General features: G+C 33.6%; 1 pseudogene; it reads right to left on the bottom strand.

Annotated features, from left to right (window-relative positions):
* Positions 1 to 6899: 6899 nt before the first annotated feature.
* LOC129086793 (acidic leucine-rich nuclear phosphoprotein 32 family member E-like) lies at positions 6900 to 7636 on the bottom strand (annotated as a pseudogene).
* Positions 7637 to 11551: the final 3915 nt, after the last annotated feature.

Raw genomic sequence — 11551 nt, 5'->3', positions numbered from 1 at the left:
CACAATTATTTTTCTATTTATGTTGACTCACCATCACCAATATGTGATCTTTCTACACTCATAATTTCCTGGATATCACATTTTTTTATTGCATAGGATTCATTTTTTCATCCTGTTATTTTCAAAATTGTGAGTAGTAATTAAACATGTAAAAAAAAGAGTCAAAAAAGAGTCATTACTGAAGTAAGAACAAATTGACTATTCCAAGCACCTAGGACTACATGGTAATTAATTAGACTATGTGCATACTACAGTGGAACCCCTTAATGATGCTATTATGAAAACAGGAAAATTGCCAAGCTAGGCTAATTCTAATGAAATGATATTATATAATGCTATATATAATTAAAACATTTGAGTGAAATACTTATTTTGCTATTATAATTTAATTTTCTCTACAGTCTAAGAGTAGTATATACTATACCATGATGTATTCCATTTAATATCTTAAAAAATGGCTTCATTTCCAAATTCCTATTCCACATTAAATTTTGAAATATATATTTGATGCCATCTTAAAATTAATTTTAATTTTAATTTTATAATTAAAATTAATTTAATTTTAATCATATTAAAAACATTTTGTCCAATAACTTCCACAAATTTAAGAAAAGGTTAACCAAAGGTTACGCATCCTTTGAAGTGCATGTATTATGTTTCTGAAATGAGGACCTTGAATAGACCTGTTGTTATTAATTGGCTTTTCAAGCTTTGTGATTAAGCCTCAGAAAACTTTGATTTAACAAGGCTACACAAATTAGCTAAGTAATATAGTAATAAACTTTGCATGTGCCCTAAATCTTAGAGACTTAACAAAATCTTAGACTAGTATTATACTCCAAGTTAAATCTTTTTTATTTCCTTTGATTGATACTTCATTGCATAAATATTTATATTTGTGTAAGTCGATATTAAAACTGTTTCTAAACTTTCATACAACATGTATTTTAAAATTTATTTTTTAATTACAGTTTACATTCAATATTATTTTGTATTAGTTTTAGGGATACAGCCTTGTGGTTAAACAATGATATACTTTGTATAGTGATCCCCTCGGTATTTCAATATCCAGCTGGCACCACATATAGTTATTACAATATCATTGACTATATTCCCTATGCTGTACTTTACATCCCCATGACTATTTTGTAACTACACATACATATTAATTTTCATGGCAAATACCCTAAACTTACTATTTGTAAAACTACTCAAAATTATCCAATAAAGCAGAGCATGTAATTTCAAATAATTTCACTCAATTCTTTCTTCCCTGTCAAAAATGATATTCTTAACTTTAGGGAAAAATAAATATTTGATTTCCATCTAGTCACATTGTCTCTGAGACTGCATTAGCATCAATGTTAATAAAAACGTAGGACTGTAAATAATCAGATATCCCTTATAAACAATTTTTAGACATGGAGGAATTTATTTATCCTATTGTATTAAATAATGTATTGAAAAATGTTACCTCTATTGCTTCCACTCTCAGAAAATAAGCATTGGTCATTATTATCCCTTGTTTTTGTCGATTTTCCATTTCTTAGACCTGCTCTCAGATGATTGAATTAAACACACATACACTAGTACTCTGCCCTCAGAGGAAATCTAGAATCAAAACAGGTCCCTCATTTATGGATAAATAAGAACTTACATTAATGTACACTATAAAAATTCAAAAAGTTTGTCAATATTCACTAAATCAATTTATTCTTCCAATATCCCTGTGAGTTTCTTATGAGTTTATGGTATTACCCAAGCGACCGAGAGAGAAATTCACATTATGTATAACCTTGTATGCCATGATGGGAGGGTGGGTTTTAAAAACAGTGAGAGTTATTTTCCAGTTCAAAGTAGAAGAATGGCATGGCATAGTGTAGATTTAAATAATAGTATGGCAGTGGGAAAAGGTTAGAGCTAAAGAATTAGAAGTATGGCCATCATAATGGTCTAAGTGAGTGGTGGTAGTGGCTTGAATAGAGCATTAACAATTCACAGAGGTAGAACAACTTCTATTTACAGGGAGAAATAGCACAACTTGATGATGGATTAATGTGAAAAGGAAGAGATATAATATATTTTAGTTCTGAGACTTAAACAATGGAGAAAATCACATTTTAGAGAGTCAAAGGAGAATGAAGGAATCAAATTTATAGGAAGAAATTAAGAGCTCTGTATTGGACATACTATTTTTCAAATGATTTAATCTATGCTGTCAAGTATAGTACCCACTAACTTTGTGATGCTACTGAACATTTAAAATTACAGAGTCAAAATTAAGATGATAGTAGTGAAAAACAAACACTGGATGATGAAATCATAGTATAAAAATTTTAAAAGTATAAAATATCTTATTATTTTATATAGATTACAATTTAAAATGATACTATTTTGATTTTTTATGATAAAATAAAATATTAAAATGAACCACTAAGTGAACCATTCTGTGGTTCACATTATATTTCTGTAAGAAAGTACTGGAATGGATCAGTTGTCAGCAATCTTGACCTTTTCTTATATGATTTATGAGCTAAATATGATTGATGTTTTAAAAAATAATTAAATTATTGTTTTATTTTATTAAACTTACTATAACTCTTTTGCATCTTCTCAAGTGCCTATACCCACTTATCTTAAATGAAGAGATCCACCCCGCTAGCTCTGTAACATATATTCATTGTAGAAACATTTTTCCAAATTACAAAACACATGTTAGCATCTTAGAATCCATTGTGCTTCAGGAATAATAAATGTCTTACCAAGCAAAAGCATATTTGGATTGTTTGCATATTATCAAAGGATAGAGAATAGTAAGGCAAAGATCAAATCTATACTTTCTTTAGTGAGAATATTTTCTTTCTATATTATAGAATTATAATGTCTTAGTATGGAAGTGTTACATAGTTTTCCCATATGTTAGCTATAGTTGTAGAACTGTTTTATGACAAAGTGTGTTAAATATTTTACAACAAAAAGGGTTAAGGGTTAATATTTTTGTGTGAAATCCAAAGCATAGAGATATTTTTCATTCAAAATATCAATAAGGTAAAACTTCCCATTAACGTACTTGAAAAATAATTATGTTGTTAAAATATTATTTTGCTTTATTTAAATTAAATTATTTCTTCTAATTTCCCTTTGGCTATGAAATTTTTAGTAATTGAAGTTAATGTATAGCTAAAAACTGTGTATGGTATATAACCATGCACTTACAAAAACTACTTGAAATATGCATGTGCACATAAATGATAGTAAGGGACTAAAAAGAACTAGTTGGCAGTCTTGGAAAAGAAGGTATTTATGCTTTTCACCTTCCAAGCTAACATCTGTGCACAGGGACTACCAAAAGTTGTATGGTGATGATGTTAAACAATAAAAGACACATCTTATTTTTTTGCTTCCTATTTTGTAGGAAGGATATAGGGGGTATCCTCCAGAAATTAAGAAAGATTAGATTGAATAAAATTGGAAGAAAAGTGAGTTGGGAGACTTCATTTCTAGCCCTCCTTCAGTTACAACAATCCCAAGAAACACTGGGTAACTCACTCAGCTTCTTTCTTTCTCACTTTTTTCTCTTACAAAATAAGTTTTTGCTATGGATGATAACTAAACTTCTTTATTTCTCACTCCATTCCTATTTGGAAATAACACATTTTGTTGTAAAATAGTTCTGCAACTATAGCTGACATGTGGGAAAACTAAGTAACAATTCTATACTAAGCTATTATAATTCTAAAATATATTCGCTAATGAAAATAGCTATTTGATCTTTGCCTACTATTCTCTATCCTCAGATAATATGTGAGCAATTTATTTTTTTCTTGGTAAGGCTTTTATTGTTTCTGGAGCACAGTAATTTAATGGTTATGTAGAAAACTAAATTATTGGCCTTTCTCCCTGCATTCATTGTTTTTCCTATTTTATCACTTTGAGCAAAGATGCAGAACAAACTGACCATGCTGCATATGCAGACCTGCCCCTAAATTTAATCCATCCTTTTAGCTATGGTGCTTTTTAAACTTTATAAAGGTAAAACAAATATAAAATTTACAACAAAAGAAGAAACCCTTATGTAAATCTTCAACAAAAATTATGTTCTAATTTCTTGAGTTTCATACAATAACTTTAAGGGAGGACAAAAGTATTCACTTATATATGTTTATCAAAACATACATTCATGTCAGAGGTCTGAAAAGCTGGAAAATTCAAGGAGCTGTAAACACACATGTTTAAATCCTTGGAAACAATTCTCAAGAAATCAGCACTCTTATAAATACAGTGCTGTAAGTAGAAACAAATGAGTGAGAAGAGACTCCAACTTACTTTTAAATCATGAGCAGAATTCTTTTTAATTCACTCTCATGGCTTTATTCAAAACAGTTGCACAAAAGAATTAACTTCAAAGATTTCTGAAGAGAGTTTTGAGGAATTTAACACAATATATACATACTGCCATACAAAAAGCAAAAACTTCTATAAAATATAAAACCAGCCGTTATTTATTTGCATGAAAACATCACCCAGAAAACCAAATAAGTCTTAAATTATTTGGAGGTTCTTATGTGTTGTTTTCAAACCAAATAACTCTAATTTTTATTGCACAATAAGATGATTGATAGGAAAATCAATATATAGATTTAATTTTACTGGGTTGGCCAAAAAGTCTGTATGAATTTTTCTGTAAAATGTGACATTTTCCAATAAGTATATTGATTTGGATATTTTGAGAATGTTAGCCATTTCCCATGTGGTATAATGTTGATTGTTCTTAATTAATGTTTTGATTTGATCACTATCAACTTCAACTATTCTCCCCAACCATGGAGCATCATCCAGTGGAGAAATCTCCAGCAAAAAACTTGGCAAAACACTTTTGACATGTTCAGTCAGTCACAGGACCTTCTCCATACACTGCACAAATCTTTTTTCGTGTTTCAGTTGCAATTTTACCTTTCTTGAAGTAATAAAGCATAATATGCTGAAAACATTGCATATTTTCTTCTATCTTCAGTATTAAAATGGCTGCACAAAAATTCACCAATTTTGATAATTTTTTAAATGCACGCTGATATGACAGCTGTCACAGTACAATCTAACAAAATTATTTTTAATGAAGTTAAAGACAACTAGGCACTACTGGTATGATTTTATGGAAAAAAATAAACAAAAACATGAACTTTAAGTAAAATATTAGCTACTTGGATATTCAAATCTTCTTACTAACTTATTGCAAGAGTTTTATTTCAGTCAGTTTTACTTCTTTCAATTATCCACCAATAACTTCCTAATTTTTACTTAAAACCCCAAGTCAAACATTAAAAAAAAAAGCACTATACTCAGTAATTTAAATGTGTTCCAGTCTGGAAGTGTAACTTTATTAATTTGCTGACACTAACTTAAAAAATCTTACAAATAACTTGAAACAAAGGAGGAAAAATTTAGAGATCCATGATTAAAAAAACAATTGCCTTGAACATGGGGCCTCACAACAAAAATGAGATGTTCTTATCTACTTATATTATAATTAGTAGCCACATAAGAAAACACACACTCACACTTCCTCCAAATATTTTTCTATTTTTAATGGACATCTACTTGAAAGCATACCTTACTTTTCATATAGATTTAGTTGCAAATATTTTCCCACTACCTAATTTATTCCAATCAAATGTTATGTCTGGTATTTTGTTAAAGTATAGAAAGGAGAATTAAAGGTTCTATTCAGAAAAATTAGAAATGCTTGCAGAGTGGTAGCTAAGTCATTTGGGAAGCTAATTTAAAAATGTGACTTAAATGTCTCATTAATTATCAACAGGAAATTATTTTAACTTTTGAGGGACACCCTTGGTGCTTCCAAAAGCCCCTCTTGTGTCTTTTCTTTATCCTACTACACAGTCTGTAAGTCCAATAAGAAGTATGTGGCATAAAACTGCATTGATAATAAAATTTGTTTTTCAGAAAATATTCAGTTTCACTTAGCTTGTTTAAAACTGAGACAGGTCTGAAAACATAGGTTAGATATAAGACCAAAGGTTGTCCTAGGTATTCATAAATTTCCCATTTTTTTATAAGAGGGAGGAGAGTGAAACAAGAAAGGAGGGTGATCACGAATTGCCAAAAGGAAAGTTTAAAAAATGCATACTTAAAAGCAAAGTAAAATAAACAAGCATTAGCATGGCATCATCTTCATTTAGCCCGAAGAACAAAGGGCTTCCCTGCATGTCTCTGAACTTCCTATAAGCAATTTTTCCTTTACAAATAAAATCTTATTAGTCCCCTAAATTAAAAGGCTTCAGAAACCTCCCTCAAAGCCATGAGCTGTATTGTTGAATAGAACCTTTACTATTCTGCTCCTCTTTCCAAGTTACTCATGTGACAAAGAAGCACCCAAAAACCCTTAGCCAAAATAAAAAACTCATTGCCTTCATGCTAAAGATCTGTGGGTTACCTCTGAAAAATAACCAACTTATTCAAGAGACTATTTTCATTTCATATTCCAGCTGACTATGATTTCAGTTAATTCATAAATAACTTTAAAGCCTGATAAATGAAATGCACCATGCTATGTCTGTGGAAAAGCCATCATGTTTTTTATTATGGGCTAAAAATGACTAACACAGGGAGCGAGCTAGTATTAGAAAAATTAAGATTCTATATAAACTGCTAAGGAATTTCACAATGGGGTCAATGAAAATTTTTCTCTAGGTACAATATGATCATTAAAGACTAGTAAGTCTTATTTGGAATGGTAAGGCAAAAATAGTAACACCAAATTTTTCCTATAAAAAGTTACACATTGCCTCCTGAAAGGATTGCTATTATCCATGAAGAAACAAGGGCGATGTGATCACTGCATTGTATAGCTAGGAATTTAGGGAATCTGGTCTTAGAATGATCTAGTCATCTTCTTCCTCTCCATCATCTTCAGCATCTAGTTTCTACTTTTCCCCTTGAAGACCTCCTTCTTCTGTCCCTTCTTTAACATAGTCTTCTTCATCCTGAATTTCCTCTCTTAAGTAGAAGAGGCCCACTTCTTCTTCTCCCTCTTCCAATTCTGAGCTTCATCTTCATCCTCATCCTGTTCTTCCTACTTCTCTTCCTCATATCCTTCAGATGGTCTGGCTTCATCCTCATCTTCATCATCTTCATCTCCATCTTCATCATTCTCCACTCACTAGTCTGGTATTTCCTTATCCGACTGATCAAATCCATCTATGTGATTTGCTGGAGCAATTCAAAAACACTGTCCCTAGGGTTGTGATCTCACAGTTACACAAGTCAAGACTTTTCAAATGTTTAAGATTTTGCTGAGCTTCTAGTACACTGACATCTTTGATTTTGTTTCCACTCAGATTGAGGTGGGTAAGGTTGGGACATTTCTCTACCAGGATTTACAAGCTTCCAGAAATTCTATTGTTGCTAAGTTCCAACTTTCGAAGTTTATTTAAGTTGGAAATCTGGACCTATGAACTTCGTTCCACATTAATCATACTCAGGAACTCTAGTTTTTTAAAAGTGCCATTCAGGCCCTCAATTTCCCCATTGATATACAATAGCAATTGTCAAGGACTAATGGTGTCCCCTCGCAGGCTCTGTTCCTTAACCCCAAATTAATCCTCTTCTTCACCTCCATGCCCTCCTCCTGTTCTTCTGCTACTGCTCTCCTTGGTCACCCTGTCCTGCCTTTCCCACTACCCCCAACCCTCAAATTGTAAAAGATTCGGAAATAAATAGAAAGAGACATGAATATAAATGCCCACCGCCGCTACCATCAGATAGACGTGGAGGAGAAAAAAGAGAATAACAGATGGAGTCCAAAGAGCTGGCACTCTAACTCGGCTGCCAACACCTCCCTGTCCACACACTCCCAGGCACTCACATGCACACATGCACACACGCAACTGCGGTTCCTTCTCTTTCAATGGCTGCTGAGAGACTCAAGAGCAGAATTTTTCTTACATTCTGGAATTGGGGGATTCAGCATGTTTTCTCAAAAAAGAAGGGAAATTCCATCTTCCTGATATCACTTGGCTCTGGAGCACACTTCCATATCACACTACCTCCTACCTGGGCTCTGTCCTTTTGGTGTTTCCTTCCTTTAATCCTCCTTGTACCCCTGTGTCAAACTAAATTTTAGGAAATATCACTTTCAACATTTTATTGATTTAATCACAAAAACTCCTTTGGATACACATACCTTGGCAATCAAGGTCTTCAACAATCAGATCTCTACCTTCTCTTCTATACCAATATACCAAGAACGAAATTTTACATTTTTTTTCCACACTCAAGTCTTCAAAGACATGGGAAAGGAGATATAAGACTGGTGAGAGGGCAGGACAGGCTTCAGATTGTGGAGCCAAAATTAGACCATGAAACAAAATTTAGGAAGGAATACCCAGATTCTGACAGGGCATGAATAATATAAAGTGACAAATCTCAAGGTGGGGAGTCAGTGGTAGTAAGGTTAAAGAGGAGACATGATGAAATGAAGAGTCAAGAGAGGTCCCCTAAGCCATCAGAGCACTGCGGGCACATTTTAAAAGCTTCTCCAGTAAAATGTGTGTATGTGGACAATTTTTTAAGGTACCAAAAAATGAAAGTCTGTAGTTGTGATGCATGAAGAAAAAGGAATGGAAGAAAGAGACAGGAAGGAGAGGAGGGAGGAAGGCACAAAGGCAGAAAGAGAGGGGGGCAGAGAGCGAGTGAGCACCAAAACCAAGATAAAAAGTCTATAGAGGTGCTTACGTTCTTTTAAATTAGTGTTTTGGGTTCCTTCGAATATATTCCCAGAAATGGGATAGGTGGATCGAAAGCCAGATCCATTTTTAATTTTTTTAAGGTATCTCCATACGGCTTTCCACAGTGGCGGCACCAAATACCATATGATTTCACTCACATGTGGAGTCTGATGAACAAACTCAACTAAAAACCAAAATATAGGTAGGCTCATCGGTAGAGAGCAGGATGACAGCAACGCGGGGAGGGTAGGGGTTGGAGGGATTGAACAAGAAGGAAAAAAGACTCACGGACATGGACAACAGTGTGGGGATTGTGGGGGGCGGGATATAAGAGGACTAAATGATAATGAAAAACATACAATAAAAAAATTGAAAAAAAAATTGAAAAAAAACTGTAGAATTTCCATTGCTCTCTTACCCAGACAGCATTTCTGTTTCAGAGGTGGCTATAATGCAGATTCCAGACTTAAGCCTTTAAATACATTTTTAAATGCTGGGCTCTTCAGAATTGTAAGAACGTTACAGCTAGATGAAAGATAATTTTTTATCATCTTCTTATATGTCAAATTCCTTTGAGCAATTTACAACATTCAAAAAGTATATTGACAGATCAGCAAAAACGAAAGGACATTTTCATCACCTTGAGAAATGGTGATCAAAGGAAATGTGCCAACCAATTCAAACATGATCAATGCCTCTATTTCCTTTCTTTTCCATCATAAACTGTGACTAAAAAGAATTAAGTTATTATTTTCAAAGCCAGCCTCATCTTGATAATGTCATATAAAAAAGCAATTTGGATCACAAGAGTTTAAATCTACCATGTGGTGAATTACATTGATACAATTTTATGAAGGCAATGTTAATCATATTTGAAATTCATGGCAGTCTGTCTAGTAGTTGGTACAGTTTAGAACAAAGCAATTGGCATTGGTTAGGTTTAAAATGCTTTTATGCTTTTGTAGAAAGATATGTAGAAACAAAATTCGAATGAGATACAACCTTAAGAATAAATTTCCTTAGTTAAAGCTATTTGTGATAAAGTATATTTTCTTCCCCAACATACCTATTTTCTTACCTCAGGAGAAAGCCAGTGTTCTCAGCTGCCTTGGAAATTTGGGTATATAAAAACAGGGAGTACATTTTCTCCATCTGCTGTGCAGCACATATAAATTTAGGATTTTGATGTATGGATTCTGGACAGCTTAGGAAGACATATAGGTCTGGCACATGCTCAAGTGTCAAAATATTAGGATCCTGGACACATCTTGAACTTTTACAATTCCTTAGCCATTGATTAAAAACTACCAAAACCTCACTGAGGAGATACAGAGCCAAATGAGAAGCCCAAGGGTCTTAGAGTGAAGTCTTCATGCATGCTTTCTTCATTCATCCTATCTGAGGGGCATCTGCTCTGCTCTTCTGTTGTTTGTAGTGACTGCTCAGTCCTTTTTGGACCCTCTGGGAGCCACAACCCCAGGAATTATTAGTTTTTTTTACTCACAGAGAGGAACGTCTAAGTGTGCTACCACCTCTACTGAGTCATTATCTGTTCTGAGATAATAACTAGGTTAGTTCCCTAACATACCAGCTGACACACCTGAAATAAACCATGTCTCACCTGTACTCAATTTGTCACTAGAGGACACAGCAGAGGAGCTCAGAGGTAGGGAGACCTTTGCAGGAATCCATGTGAGAGGTGAGAGCTGTGGCCACATGATGGATGGGTGAATGTCAAGGAAGGAATCTGACTTCTCTTATCCTGGCTGTGACTATGTTTTAACTGGGAGACAAAGCAAGGACTTTCATCAGAGTAGGAAGCTGGAACATTAGATATTGGGCTTGAAAAATAGAGAAAAACGGGTGAGACATAGTAGTCAGCTAAAGAGAAAAAGAGCATAAAATTGTGGGTGGCCTAGGCACTTACCATGTAGCTGGCTGGATGCATTAAGGTGGATTCACGATTCATGATCTTAAGCTTGAATTAGGTTTAATCATTGTGTTTGCAAGTTTCCCACCAATTATTTCAGAAGCAGAGGATTAAATATAGTCAGACAGTGTTTGTGGGTGTGGGTGTGTTTTTTATAAGAAGGAGGATGGGTAAAATAAAATAGGGAGACAATTTTTTAAAAACTTTCTACCTTTTCATCATAGTACCACAGTGTTCCTCTAGCATTAATAATTCATTTCCTTTGTCTAAGTCATACATTTTATAGCTATGTGTTTTGTAGTTAATTTATATGCTTTATAATTAAAGTTAGCAATTATATGTTACTTGGAAGGCATCCACACTAAAAAAAAATTGCATATTTTTAAAGAAGGTAAAAAATTCAGAAAGCATGAAAGTTGGCCTATAAAAATCCAAAACTATACTAACAGTGTTGCACAGTTATGGGCTTATCAATGAGCTTTGGTTAAAAAAAAATCATAAACATGATTAAAAGAAAAAAAAGAATTTCTTAGAGGACCATAAAGATATATTTGCCTATATACTCACATTCTCTAGTAGTAACATTGTTAGGGTGATAAACACATCCTTAGATTGACTACACTTTGTACCCTCTACAGCCGACTAGCACTTTGAGCTCCAAGGAAGGGAGAGATTGCAGTTTCCTGGATGCAAAGCAGCAGGACGAATGGGCAGCCCTGCCGCAGAAATGCCCAGGAGAGAGCTCCAGAGCAAAGGCAAAGATATAAAGACAAATTACCCAACTAAAGTCTTAACAAAGGAGAGTCCATCTCAGCTTAAAGATAGTATAACAGACACTAAATGTTCTACAAGCCCAACTCTACTTCTGAAAGGAATA

Source organism: Pteronotus mesoamericanus, unplaced genomic scaffold (assembly GCF_021234165.1).
Source record: "Pteronotus mesoamericanus isolate MK-2021 breed Mesoamerican mustached bat unplaced genomic scaffold, CSHL_Meso_final scaffold_45, whole genome shotgun sequence".
NCBI lineage: Eukaryota > Metazoa > Chordata > Mammalia > Chiroptera > Mormoopidae > Pteronotus > Pteronotus mesoamericanus.
The sequence above is the reverse complement of the archived record's forward strand: the minus strand, read 5'-3'. Positions and strand labels throughout refer to the sequence as shown.